Source organism: Moschus berezovskii, chromosome 20, assembly GCF_049115385.1.
Source record: "Moschus berezovskii isolate FMDL1 chromosome 20, NW_MosBer_1.0, whole genome shotgun sequence".
Lineage (NCBI taxonomy): Eukaryota > Metazoa > Chordata > Mammalia > Artiodactyla > Moschidae > Moschus > Moschus berezovskii.
Genome location: NC_142479.1, coordinates 4,864,542 through 4,880,128, shown reverse-complemented (window position 1 = coordinate 4,880,128; position 15,587 = coordinate 4,864,542).

The following is a 15,587-nucleotide window of genomic DNA, read 5'->3' as shown; positions in this document are numbered from 1 at the left end:
TTGGGGCTCAGAGCTGAGGGGGGCACATCCCACAACGCCCCCCTCCCCAGAGTGCTTACACCACACTGTGGACAGAACGCCCTGGCTGACTGAGCTCTAGAATCAAGGGCAATCTTGGAACTGAAAACTCTTGAGGCAGACCTGAAGTCAGTTTTCCTACTATGGAATACTCAGACTTCTCTAAGGAGAAGACAGTTCCTCAGAGAAACCGAGTTTTCGGGGAGCTGGCATGACTCCCCTGTTGAAACTTCATAGGAACAGTGAGCTCCATGTCAGAAATTGAGAGGCACCCTGAGGTTATTGCTTCAACTCCACATGAGACCCTAGGCCTTTGCTCTCCCTCGAGAGGCATCCCAAAATCTACTCACACCTCAAAAGTATTCCGGAATTCCCAGAGACAACTTGAGAGGCTCCGTGAGGCACCTGTTGCAACTCCAGAAATCCGAAAGTTTCCTGCCCCAACTCGAGAAACACTTTGTGGTTACCCCATTTCAATGCGAATTGAAGCCCTACTCCTCTGCAGTGACTTGAGCAATCTCGAGCTTTCCCTCGTAACTTACTTCCCTGATGCAACACAAGTCTCCCTGACTTCCCCATCGTCACTCGAAAGGAAAGCCAAACTTCTCTCCCAGGCTCCCCAAAAGCCACGATATGCCCAAGGCAACGAAACATTAGGCCATTTTTTCCTGCAGCATCTGGAGTGCAGTCCCGAATTCTCTCTTAAGAATCCATAGGAGGCTTGAATCCATATTTACAACTCAAAGGGCTCCCAAAATACCCGTATTCAATAGAGAGAAGCCCCGAGTTTCTGTTCACACCTCTAGAAGAGCACCGTTTTTCCCACCTCCTCACGATATGTGCGTCCAATCCCTGCTTCATCTCATGAGGAATCCTTCCTTATTTTCCCACCACAAGAGGAGGCCTCTGTCTCTTATTGAAACTCATGTGCTCTCCCTTGGATCCTGCTGCAAGGATAAAGGGCTCTGAGTTGTTCCTCCATCCTAGGTAGGTCCTGATGTCCTTGCACAGCTCTAATGAAACACCGAGTATCCCTTCACAACATGATGGGTGAACTGACACCCATGCTGAGACTATAGAAAATGCCCTATTGAACCACCAGAGCAGGAACCGAAGACTGACTCATGTTTTACACCTCGATGAGAAAACAGAATTCTGTAGGTCAAATCGAGACGAGGCTGACTCCCCAGTAGAACCTACATAGTAACCCCGCTATCCCTGTCGCCACTGGAGAGGAACACACAGTTAACCGACTCAAGGTTAGATGTGGCAGTATTCCTCTGCCGCCCCTTGAGAGGAATCTCAAAGTTCCCCTTCCGACAGGAAAGGAGACCTGACATCCCTGGGGCAACACGAGCGAGTTCCTGAGGTCCAAGTCGCAACTCGAGGGAAACCCCAAGCTTCCCGCTGCAACGCGAGAAAAACCCCAAGATTCTCCCCTAGATGCGAGATGAGGAACTTTTCCGCTGCAGTGTCAAAGAGAAATCCCACATTCCCGCCTGAAACTCAAACGGGTACTTGACACCGCTTATGTGACTCAAAATTTTCCCCGATATAGCCGTCCCCACAGGAGAGGAGCACCCAATATAAGGACTCAACTCTAGATGAGGCCCTATTCCTCTGTCATGCCTCGAGAGGAATCCAGACATTCCCCTTCCAACACGAGAGGAGATCTGATTTTCCTGGGACAAGACGAGCGAGTTCCTGAGGTCCAAATCGCTACTCGAGAGGGACCCCAAGCTTCCTGCTGCAATTCGAGAAAAACCATAAGATTCTCCCCTGAAGGCGAGATGAGGAACATTTCCGCTGCAGATTCTCAAGAGAAATCCCACATTCCCTCTGGAAACTCGAAAGGTTACTTACCATCCTTTATGCGACTCAAAACTACACCATCATACCCTGCCCCACTCGAGAGGAACACCCAGTTTCCTGCCACAACTAACAAAGTGCCCCGTTTTCCAGTCCTCCTTTCCAGGTGACAGTCTATTCCCCTGCTTTGTCTCAGTGGAATCCGGAATTTCCCGTTGCACATTATGAGGAGGCCAGTATGACCTTGAAACTCGAGAGGATCCCCGCGGTTTCAAAACACAATTCAAAAAGATACCGATGTCCCCAACCACTCGTGATATTGTCTGATTCCATTGCACCGATTCCAATCTAACGTCAAGTATCAACTCACAAAGCGAGTGGAGACTTGACTTCCCGAGCATTCTCGATACAATCTTCAGGTACAAATCCAACTTGACTGTGGCCTAACACCCCTTTTGCAACTAGAGAATAAGGGAGTTTCATGTCTGAACACGGGACGAGGCCTGACTCCCCAGGTGAATTTTGAGAGCAACCACTAGAACCCTGTTTCCATTGGAGAGCAATCATGAGTTGACGGACTTGAATCTAGATGCACACTTGTTTCTCTGCAGCGACTCCAAAGGAATCCCGAGGTCCCCTTGCAAATGGAAAAGCTTTCTGTCTTCCCAGAGACAACATGGGAGGCTCCCTGATATTCCTGTCGTTACTCGACAGGACACAGAAACTCGAGAAAAACATCGAGATTCCTCCTTCAAAGCAAGAAGAGGCCCTTTTTTCCTGCAACGCCTAGAGAGAAGTCCCGAGTTCCTTATAAAAATTCGATATGTGGCTTGAATTCCTTGATGCAACTCAAGGGCATCACAGAGATACCCGTCCTGATGAGAGAAGAACTCCGAATTTCCCGCCACAATTTAAGAGGAACCCCGTGATCACAACTCAGCTGAAGATAAAGGGCCATTCCACTTTCAAATGACGAGGAATCCCAACTTCCCCTAGCAACACTAGACGAGTCCTGTCACTTCTATTGACACTCAAGGGCAACCCCGTGGATTCTGCAGCAAGGTCTAAGGACTCCGAGTTCACACTCAACTAGAGATGAGTCATGCTTTGCTTAACCCAGCTCCAGTGAAATACGGAGTATCACCTCCCAACATGATAGTAGACATGAATCCCCCGCTTTGGCTCTCGAAAAAACGTAAATTCCCGCTTGAGCAGACAGCAGATCTGACATCCCTTTTAGAACTCGGGGAAAAGCAGAGTTCCACCTTCAACAAAGACTAGGCCTGACTTCCCAGTGGAACCTCCATAGCAACCCCAAGATCCCTGTGGCCACTGGAGAGGAACACTGAGTTTACTGACTCAAGTCTAAATGCCGCCCTTATGCCCTGCAGTGCCTCAAAAGGAATGCAGAGATTCTACTTTCAACACGAAAGGAGACCTGACTTCCCTGAGGCAAAACTAGGGAGTCCCAGGGGTCCACGTCGTAACTGGAGAAGACCTCCAAGCTTCTAGCCGTAACTTGAGAAAAACCATGAAATTCTGCCTTACATGCTATAGGACGCCCCTTTCCACTGAAGCAGCTTAAAAGAAATCCTACATTCCATCTACAAATTCGAAAGAATACTCGGCACCCTCTACACAACTTAAGAACTTCCCTGAGATACCCGGCCAAACCCGAGAGGAGCAGCGAGGTTCCTGCCACAGGTCAAGAAGAGTCCCGCTTTCCACTCGTCATCTCAAGATGAGGATCGATTCCCTTGATTCGTCTGGGATGGAATCCCGATGTTCCTGTCGAATCTGAAGGGGAGGACGTTCTCCTCTTTAAACTCGAGAGGACCCCAGTGGGTTGTGCCAAAATTCAAAATGACACCATTTCCCCTTCCGCTCGACTTAAGACCTGATTCCACTGTCCCGATTCAAATAGAACCCCCGGGATCAACTAACACCACGAAGGGAGGCCTGACTTCCTAGGTCCATCATTGAGAAAAAGCGAAAGGACAGAAATTCAACTCGACAGGAATCACGCACCCCTTTAACAACTCGAAAAGAGAGCAGAGTTCCATGCCTCAACAAGAGACCTGGCATGTCTCCCCTGTTGAAACTTCATAGGAACACTGAGATTGATGTCAGAACTGGAGAGGCACCCTGAGGTTAGAGCTTCAAATCCAGATGAACCCCTAGGCCTTTGCACTAACTCGATAGGCATTCCAAAGGCTACTCACACCTCAAAAGGATTCCAGACTTCCCAGAGACCACGTGAGATGCTCTGTGAAGCACCTGTTCCAACTCGAGGATTCCGAAAAATTCCTGCCCCAACTCGAGAAACACTTTATGGTTACCCCTTTTAATGCAAATTGAAGCCCGACTCCTCTGCAGTGACTCAAGCAATATTGAGTTTCCCTCGTAATTTACTTCCCTGATGCAACACAAGAGTCTCCCTGAATTCCCCATCGTAACTCGAAAGGAAAGCCAAAATTCACTCCGCAACTCGCCAAAAGCAACGAGATGCCCAAAGCAACGATACATGAGGCCATTTTTTTCCTGCAACACTTAGAGAGCAATCCGAGTTGTCTCTCAAGATTCGATAGGAGGCTTGAATCCATATTTACAACTCAAGGGGCTACCGGAACACCCGTCTTCAATCGAGAGAAGGCACACCTCTAGGAGAGCTCCGTACTCCCCATCTCCTCATGATGTGTGCATTCAATCCCTGCTCCATCTCATGAGGAATTCTACCTGCTTGTTCCACCACAAGAGGAGGCCTCTGTCTCCTATTGAAACTCAAGTGCTCTCCTGTGGATCCTGCTGCAAGGATATAGGACTCTGAGTTCCTCCTCGAACCGAGGTAGGTCCTGATGTTCTTGCACAGCTCCAATGGAACACCGAGTATCCCTTCACAACATGATGGGAGACCTGACACCCATGCTGAGACTATAGAAAATGCCCTATTAAACCACCAGATCACTAAGCAAGGACTGACTCCTCTTTTACAACTTGATGAGAAAGCAGAATTCCTAACCTCAAATCGTGAGGCTGACTTCCTAGTAGAACCTACATAATAACCCAGAGATCCCTGTCGCCACTGGAGAGGAACACATAGTTGACTGACTCAAAGCTAGACGTGGCCTATTTCTTGCCGTGCCTCAAGAGGAATCCCAAAGTTCCCCTTCCGACAGGAAAGGAGACCTGACATCCCTGGGGCAAGATGAGGGAGTCCTCAGGTCCACGTCACATCTTGAGAGGAACCCCAACCTTCCCGCCGCAAATCGAGAAAAACCACAAGATTCCCCCATCAATGCAAGATGAGGAACATTTCTGCTGCAGCATATCAAGTGAAATCCCACATTCCTGCTTGAAACTTGAACGGGTACTTGACACTCTTTATGTGACTCAAAAAGTTCCCCAATATAGCCATCCCCACTGGAGAGGAGCACACAATATAAGGACTCAACGCTAGATGAGGTCCTATTCCATTGCCGTGCCTCAAGAGGAATCCCGAAGTTCCCCTTCCAACACGAGAGGAGACCTGACTTCCCTGGGATAACACGAGCGAGTTCCTGAGGTCCGAATGACTACCTGAGAGGGAACCCAAGCTTCCTGCTGCAATTCGAGAAAAACCACAAGATTCTCCCCTAAAGGCGATATGAGAAATATTTCCGCTGTAGATTCTCAAGAGAAATCCCACATTCCTCCTGGAAACTTGAAAGGTTACTTACCATTCTTTATGCGACTCAAAACTACACCACCACACCCGGCCCCACTCGAGAGGAACACCCAGTTTCCTGCCACAACTGTCAAAGTGACCCGTTTTCCAGTCCTCTTTTCCAGATGAGAGTCGATTCCCCTGCTTTGTCTGCAATGGCATCCGGAATTTCCCGTCGCAAATTATGAGGAGGCTGTACTCACCTTGAAACTCAGGAGGATCCCTGGAGTTTCAAAACACAATTCTAAAAGGTACCGATGTCCCCAACCACTCGTGATATTGTCTAATTATACTGCACCGATTCAAATCTATCCTCGAGTATCAATTCACAAGGCTAGTGGAGACCTGACTTCCCGAGCATTCTCGATACAATCTCCAGGTAGAAATTCAACTCTACTGTGGCCTAACACCCCTTTTACAACTAGAGAATAATGCAGAGTTCCTTGTCTGAACACGAGTCGAGGCCTGACTCCTAAGGAGAATTTTGAGAGCAACCACGAGAATCCTGGTTGAGAGGAATCATGAGTTGACGGTCTCGAATCTAGATGCAGACCTGTTTCTCTGCAGCGACTCCAAAGGAATCCCGAGGTTCCCCTTGCAAATGGAAAGGCTTTCTTTCTTCCCAGAGACAACACGGGAGGCTCCCTGATATTCCCGTTGTTACTTGAGAGGATGCAGGAACTCGAGAAAAACATTGAAGATTCCTCCTTCAAAGCAAGAAAAGGTCCTTTTTCTCCTGCACTGCCTAGACCCAAGTTCCGAGTTCCTTCTCAAAATTCGATATGCAGCTTGAATTCCTTGGTGCAACTCAAGGGTCGCCCAGAGATACCTGTCCCAATGAAAGAAGAATTCCGAATTTCTCGCCACAATTTAATAGGAGCCTCACCTGATCATAATGGACCATTCCACTTTCAACTTAAGAGGAATCCCCATTTCACCTAGCAACACTAGACGAGTCCTGTCTCTTCTATTGACACTCACGGGCAACCCCGTGGATTCTGCAGCCAGGTCTAAGGACTCCGAGTTCACACTCAACTAGAGATGAGTCGTGATACGCTTAAGCCAGCTCCATTGGAATGCGGAGTATCACCTCCCAACATGATCGTAGGCATGAATCCCCCGCTGAGAATCTCGAAAAAGCCGAAAATTCCCGCTTGAGCAGACAGCAGATCTGACATCCTTTTTAGAACTCGGGGGAAAAGCAGAGTTCCACCTTCAACAAAGACTAGGCCTGACTTCCCAGTGGAACCTCTATAGCAACCCCAAGATCCTGTGGCCACTGGAGAGGAACACTGAGTTTACTGACTCAAGTCTAAATGCGGCCCTCATGCCCTGCAGCGCCTCAAAAGGAATCCCGAGATTCTACTTTCAACACGAAAGGAGACCTGACTTCCCTGAGGCAACACTAGTGAGTCCCAGATGTCCACGTCGTAATTCGAGAAGACCTCCATGCTTCAAGCCGCAACTCGAGAAAAACCATAAAATTCTCCTTTACACGCTACAAGGCGACCCTTTCCACTGCAGCGGTTCAAAAGAAATTCCAAATTCCGTTTTCAAACTCGAAAGTACACTAGGCAGCCTCTTCGCAACTCAAGAAGTTTCCAGAGATACCGGCCAAACTCGAGAGGAGCAGTGAGGTTCCTGCCACAGCTCAAGAAGAGACCCGTTTTCCACTCATCATCTCAAGATGAGGATCAATTCCTTGATTCGTCTCTGATGGAATCCCGATGTTCACTTCGAATCCCCTTTAAACTTGAGAGGACCCTGGTGGGTCATGCCACAATTCAAAATGACACCGTTTTCCCCTTCCACTCGACTTAAGACCTGATTCCACTGTCCCGATTCAAATAGAACCCCCGGGTCAACTAACACCACGAAGGGAGGCCTGACTTCCCAGGTGCATCATTGAGAAAATGCCCCAGGACAGAAATTCAACTGGACAGGAATCACGCACCCCTTTAACAACTCAAAAAGATAGCGGAGTTCCATGCCTCAACAAGAGACCTGGCATGACTCCCTTTTTGAAACTTCATAGGAACACTGAGATCCATGTCAGAACTGGAGAGGCACCCTGAGTTTGGCGCTTCAACTCCAGATGAGACCATAGACCTTTGTACTCACTCGAGAGGCATCCCAAAGGCTACAATACATCAAAAGCATTCCGGACTTCCCAGAGACCACTTGAGAGGCTTCGTGAGCCACCTGAGGCAACTCGAAGCATCCGAAAAGTTCCTGCCCCAACTCGAAAAACACTTTATGGTTACCCCTTTCAATGCCAATTGAAGCCCGACTCCTCTGCAGTCACTTGAGAAATCTCGAGCTTTCCCTCGTAACTTACTTCCCTGATACAACATGAGAGTCTCCCTGAGGTCCCCTTGTTACTCGAAAGGAAAGCCAAACTTCCCTCTATAACTCGCCAAAAGCCAAGAGATGCCCAAGGCAATGAAACATGAGGACATTTTTTTTTCCTGCAGCGTCTGGAGAGCAATCCGGAGGTCAATCTAAAGATACGATAAGAGGCTTGAATCCATATTTACAACTCGAGGGGCTCTCAGAATAGCCGTATTCAATCGAGAGAAGCCCCGAGTTTAGGTGCAAATCTCTAGAAGAGCTCTGTATTCCCCACCTTCTCACAATATGTGCGTTCAATCTCTGCTTCAACTCATGAGGAATCCTTCCTGCTTCTCGCACAACAGGACGAGGCCTCTGTATCCCTTTGAAATTTGAGTGCTCTCCCGTGGATCCTGCTGCAAGGATAAAGGACTCTGAGTTCCTCCTCCAACCGAGGTAGGTCCTGATGTCCTTGCACAGCTCCAATGGAAGACCAAGTATCACTTCACGACATCATGGGAGACCTGACACCCATGCTGAGAGTATAGAAAATGCCCTATTCAGCCGCCAGAGCAGGAACCGAGGACACTCTACTCTTCTAATATTCGATGAGAAAGTAGAATTCCATACCCCAAAACAAGACGAGGCTGATTCCCCAGTAGAACCTACATAGTAACTCCTAGATCCCTGTTGCCACTGGAGAGGAACACACAGTTGACCGACTCAAGGCTAGATGTGGCCCTATTCCTCTGCTGCCCCTCGAGAGGAATCCCAAAGTTCCCCTTCTGACAGGAAAGGAGACCTGACATCCCTTGGACAACACGAGCGAATTCCTGAGGTCCAAGTCGCAACTCAAGAAAAACCCCAAACTTCCCACCGAAACGAGAGAAAAAACTCAAGATTCTCCCCTCGATGTAAGATGAGGAAATTTTTTGCTGCAGAGTCCAAGAGAAATCCCACATTCCTGCTTGAACTAAAATGGGTATTTGACTCCATTTATGCGACTCAAAATGTTACGCGGTATAGTCGTCCCCACTGGAGAGGAGCACCCAATATAAGGACTCAACTCTAGATAAGCCCCTATTATTCTGCCACACCTTGAGTAGAATCCCGACATTCCCCTTCCAACACGAGAGGAGACCTGATGTTCCTGGGACAACACGAGCGAGTTCCTGAGGTCCCAATCGCTACTCGAGCGGGACCCCAAGCTTCCTGCTGCAATTTGAGAAAAACCACAAGATTCCCCCCTCAAGGGGAGATGAGGAATATTTCCGCTTCAGATTCTCAAGAGAAATCCCACCTTCCCTCTGGAAACTCGAAAGGTTACTTACCATCCTTTATGCTACTCAATACTACACTGACATACCCGGCCCCACTCGAGAGGAACACCTAGTTTCCTGCCACAACTGACAAAGTGCCCCGTTTTCCAATCCTCTTTTCCAGATGAGAGTCGATTCCCTTGCTTTGTCTGCAATGGAATTCGGACATTATGAGGAGGCCAGTATCACCTTGAAACTCGGGAGGATCCCCGGGGTTTCAAAGCACAATTCAAAAGGTACCGATGTCCCCAACCGCTCGTGATATTTTCTGATTCCACTGCACTGATTCCAATCTATCCTCGAGTATCAACTCACAAGGCGAGTGGAGACCTGACTGCCCGAGCATTCTCGACACAATCTCCAGGTACAAATTCAACTAGACTGTGGCCTCAGAGCTCTTTTACAACTAGAGAATAATGCGGAGTTCCATGTCTGAACACGAGACGAGGCCTAACTCCCCAGGTGAATTTTGAGATCAACCACGAGAACCCTGTTTCCACTGCAGAGGAACTAAGAGTTGACAGACTCGAAACTAGAGGCAGACCTGTTTCTCTGCAGTGACTCCAAAGGAATCGTGAGGTTTCCCTTGCAAAAGGAAAGGCTTTATATCTTCCCAGAGACAACACGGGAGGTTCCCTAATATTCCTGTCGTTACTCAAGAGGACACAGCAACTCGAGAAAAACATCGAGATTCCTCCTTGAAAGCAAGAAGAGGCCCTTTTTTTCCTGCATCACCTAGACAGAAGTTCCGAGTTTCTTCTCAAATTTCGATATGGAGCTTGAATTCCTTGATGCAACTCAAGGGTCAACCAGGAATACCCGTACCGATGAGAGAAGAACTCCGAATTTCCCACCACAATTTAAGAGGATCCCCCTGATCACACCTCACCTGATCATAATGGGCCACTCCACTTTCAACTGAAGAGGAATTCCAACTTCCCTAGCAACATGAGACAAGTCCTGAAACTTCTATTGACACTAGCGGGGAACCACGTGGATTCTGCAGCAAGGTCCAAGGACTCCGAGTTCACACTCAACTAGAGATGAGTCATGTTGCACTTAACCCAGCTCCAGTGGAATATGGAGTATCACCTCCCAACATGATCATAGGCAAAAATCCCCCGCTGAGCTTCTTGAAAAAGCCGAAGTATCCCGTTTGAGGAGACAGCAGTCCTGACATCCCTTTTACAACTCGGGGGAAAAGCAGGGTTCCGTCTTCAACAAAGATTAGGCCTGAATTCCCAGTGGAACCTCCATAGCAAACAGAGGATTCCTGTGGCCACAGGAGAGGAACACTAAATTAACCGACTCAAGTCTAAATGCGGCCCTCATGCCCTGCAACGCCTCGAAAGGAATCCTGAGAATCTACTTTCAACAGGAAAGGAGACCTTACTTCCCTGAGGCAAGAGTAGTGAGTCCTAGAAATCCACATCGTAACTAGAGAAGTCTAAACCTCAAGCTGCAACTTTAGAAAAACCATGAAATTCTCCCCACAAAGCTACAGGACAACCCTTTCCACTGCAGCGGCTCAAAAGAAATCCCACATTCCCTCTTCAAACTAGAAAGAATACTCAGCACCCTATACGCAACTCCAGAAGTTCCCGGAGATACCCGGCCAAACTCGAGAGGAGCTGCGAGTTTCCTGCCACAGCTCAGGAAGAGCCCCGTTTTCCACTCGTCATCTCAAGATGAGGATCGATTCCGTTGATTCGTCTGGGATGGAATCCCCATGTTGCCGTCGAATCTGAAGGGGAGGACCTTCTCCTCTTTAAACTCGAGAGGAACCCGGTGGGTCGTGCCACAATTCAAAATGACACCGATTTCCCCTTCCACTCGACTTAAGACCTAATTCCACTCTAACGATTCAAATAGAAACCCAGGGATCAACTAATACCACGAAGGGAGGCCTGACTTCCCAGGTGCATCATTGAGAAAAAGCCCCAGGACAGAAAGTCAACTCGACAGGAATCTCGCACCACTTTAACACCTCGAAAAGATAGCTGAGTTCCATGCCTCAACAAGAGACCTGGCATGACTCCCCTGTTGAAACTTCATAGGAACACTGAGATCCATGTCAGAACTGTAGAGGCACCCTGAGGTTAGTGCATCAAATCCAGATGAGGCTCTAGGCCTTTGCACTCACTCGAGAGGCATACCAAAGCCTACTCACACCTCAAAAGGATTCCGGACTTCCCAGAGACAACTTGAGAGGCTCCGTGAGGCACCTGTAGTAACTCGACGAATCCGAAAGTTTCCTGCCCCAAACTCAAGAAACCCTTTTTGATTACCCCTTTCAATGCCAATTGAAGCCCAACTCCTCTGCAGTGATTTGAGCAATCTCGAGCTTTCCCTTGTGACTTACGTCCCTGTTGCAACACGAGTGTCTCCCTGAGTTCCCCATTGTAATTCGAAAGGAAAGCCAAACTTCCCTCCGCAACTCACCAAAAGCCACGAGATGCCCAAGGCAACGAAACATGAGGTCATTTTCTTCCTGCAGCGCCTGGACAGCAATCCGAAGTTCTCTCTCAAGATTGGATAGAAGGCTTGACTCCATATCTACAACTCAAGGGGCTACCAGAATATCCGTAATCAGTAGAGAGAAGCCCTAGTTTCTGTGCACACTTCTAGAAGAGCTCCGTATTCCCCACCTCCTCAAGATATGTGCGTTCAATCCCTGCTTCAACTCATGAGGAATCCTTCCTACTTCTCCCACCACAAGAGGAGGCCTCTGTCTCCTATTGAAACTCGAGTGCTCTCCCGAGGATCTTGCTGCAAGGATAAAGGTCTCTGAGTTCCTCCTCCAACCGAGGTAGGTCCTGATGTCCTTGCACAGCTCCAATGGAACACCGAATATACCTTCACAACATGATGGGAGACCTGATACCCATGCTGAGACTATAGAAAATGCCCTATTGAACAGCCAGAGCAGGAACCGAGGACTGATTCCTCTTTTACAACTCGAAGAGAAAGCAGAATTCCATACCTCAAATCGAGACGTGGCTGATTCCCCAGTAGAACCTTCATAGTAACCACGAGATCCCAGTTGCCGCTTGAGAGGAACACACGGTTGACCAACTAAAGGCTAGATGTTGCCCTATTCCTCTGCCGTGCCTCGAGAGGAATCCCAAAGTACCCCTTCCAACAGGAAAGGAGACATGATATCCCTGGAGCAACAGGAGCGAGTTCCTGAGGTCCAAGTCCCAACTCGAGAAAAACCCCAAGCTTCCCGCCAAAACGTGAGAAAAAACAAAAGATTCTCCCCTCAACGCGAGATAAGGAACTTTTCTGCTGCAGAGTCTCAAGAGAAATCCCACACTCCCTCCTGAAACTCGAACGGGTACTTCACACCCTTTATGAGACTCAAAAAGTCCCCCAATATAGCCGTCCCCACTGGAGAGGAGCACCCAATATAAGGACTCAGTTCTAGATGTGGCCCTATTCCTCTGCCGCACCTCGAAAGGAATCCTGACAATACCTTTCCAACACGAGAGGACACCTGACTTCCCTGGGACAACAGGAGCGAGTTCCTAGGTCCCTGTGGCTAGTCGAGAGGGACCCTAAGCTTCCTGCTGCAATTCGAGAAAAACCACAAGATTCTCCCCTCAAGGTGAGACGAGAAACATTTCTGCTTCAGATTCTCAAGAGAAATACCACATTCCCTCTGGGAACTCGAAAGGTTACTCACCATTCTTTATGCGACTCAAAACTACATCACCATACCCAGCCCCACTCAAGAGGAACACCCAGTTTCCTGCCACAACTGACAAAGTGACCCGTTTTCCAGTCTTCTTTTCCAGATGAACGTCGATTCCCCTGCTTTGTCTGCAATGGAATCCGGACTTTCCCATCGCACATTATGAGGAGGCTGTTATCACCTTGAAACTCGGGAGGAGCCCCGGGGTTTCAAAACAGAATACAAAAACGTACCGATGTCTCCAACCACTCGTGATGTTGTCTGATTCCACTGCACCAATTCCAATCTATCCTCGAATATCAACACACAAGGCAAGTGGAGACCTGACTTCCCGAGCATTATCGATACAACCTCCAGGTAGAAATTCAACTCGACTGTGGCCTAACACCCCTTTTACAAAAAGATAATAATGCGGAGTTCCATGTCTGAACACTAGGCAAAGTCTGACTCCCCAGGTGAATTTTGAGAGCAACCACGAGAATCCTGTTTCCACTGGAGAGGAATCATGAGTTGACGGACTCGAATCTTGATGCAGACCTGTTTCTCTGCAGCGACTCGAAAGGAATCCCGAGGTTCCCCTTGCAAAAGGAAAGGCTTTCTCTCTTCCCAGAGACAAAACGGGAGGCTCCCTGATATTCCCGTCATTACTAGAGAGGACGCAGCAACTCGAGAAAGACATCAAGATTCCTCCTTCAAAGCCAGAAGAGGCCCTTTTTTACCTGCATCGCCTAGACAGAAGTCCCGAGTTCCTTCTTAAAATTCGATATGCGGCTTGAATTCTGTGATGCAACTCAAGGGTTGTCCAGAGATACCCGTCCGGATGAGAGAAGAACTCCGAATTTCCTGACACAATTTAAGAGGAGCCCCGTGATCACACTTCACCTGATCATAATGGGCCATTCCACTTTCAACTGAAGAGCAATTCTAACTTCCTCTAGCAACACTAGAAGAGTCCTGTCACTTCTATTAACACTCGTGGGCAGCCCAGTGGATTCTGCAGCAATGTCCAAGGACTCCGAGTTCACACTCAACTATAGATGAGTCGTGTTGGGCTTAACCCAGCTCCAATGAAATACAGAGTATTACCTCCCAACATGATCGTAGGCATGAATTCCCCACTGAGGCTCTTGAAAAAGCTGAAATTTCCCGCTTGAGCAGTCAGCAGGCCTGACATCCATTTTACAACTAGGGGGGAAAGCAGAATTCAATCTTCAACAAAACTAGGCCTGACTTCCCAGTGGAACCTCCATAGCAACCCCAAGATCCCTGTGGCCACTGGAGATGAAACCTGAGTTTATCAATCTCAAGTCTAAATGTGGCCCTCATGCCATGCAGCGCCTGGAGAGGAATCCCAAGGTCTACTTTCAACACGAAATGAGACCTGAATTCTGTGAGGCAACACTAGCGAGTCACAGAGGTCCACGTTGTAACTCGAGAAGACCTCCAAACTTCAAGCCGAACTCGTGAAAAACTATGAAATTCTCCCCTCCACGCTACAGGATGCCCCTTTCTGCTGCAGCGGCTCAAAAGAAATCCCATATTCCCTCTTCAAACTCGAAAGAATACTCAGCACCCTATACGCAACTCCAGAAGTTCCCCGAGATACTCGGCCAAACTGGAGAGGAGAAGCGAGGTTCCTGCCATAGCTCAAGAAGATCCCCGTTTTCCACTCGTCATCTCGAGATAAGGATCGATTCCCTTGATTTGTCTGGGATGGAATCCCGATGTTCCAGTCGAATCTGAAGGGGAGGACGTTCTCCCCTTTAGACTCGAGAGGACCCCGGTGGGTCGTGCCACAATTCAAAATGACACCATTTCCCCTTCCGCTCGACTTAAGACCTGATTCCAATGTACCGATTCAAATAGAAACCCCGGGATCAACTAACACCACGAAGGGAGGCCTGACTTCCCAGGTGCATCATTGAGAAAGAACTCCAGGACAGAAATTCTACTTGACAGGAATCTCGCACCCCTTTAACAACTCGAAAAGATATCAGAGTTCCATGCCTCAACAAGTGATCTGGCATGACTCCCCTGGTGAAACTTCATAGTAACACTGAGATCCATGTCAGAAGTGGAGAGGCACCCTGAAGTTAGCGCTTCCACTCCATATGAGACCCTAGGCCTTTGCACTCACTTAAGAGGCATCCCAAAGTCAAATCACACCTCAAAAGGATTCCGGACTTCCCCGAGACCACTTGAGAGGCTCCATGAGGCACCTGTTGCAACTCGAGGAATCTGAAAGATTTCTGCCTCAACTCGAGAAACACTTTGTCGTTAACTCTTTCAATGCAAATTGATGCCCAATTCTTCTGCAGTGACTCGAGCAATCTCGACCTTCCCGTCGTAACTTACTTCCCTGATGCAACACAAGAGTCTCCCTGAATTCCCAGTCCTTACTCGAATGGAGCCACACTTCTCTCATCAACTCGACAAAAGCCACGAGATGCCCAAGGCAACGAAACTTGAGGCCATTTTTTTCCTGCAGCATCTGGAGAGCTATCCCGTATTCTCTCTCAAGATTCGATAGGAGGCATGAATCCATATTTACAACTTAAGGGGCTCCCAGAATACCCGTCTTCAACTGAGAGAAGGTCCATGTTTCTGTGCACACCTCTAGAAGAGTTCCATATTCCCCACCTCCTCACGATTTGTGCGTTCAATCCCTGCTTCAACTCATGAGGAATCCTTCCTTCTTCTCCCACCACAAGAG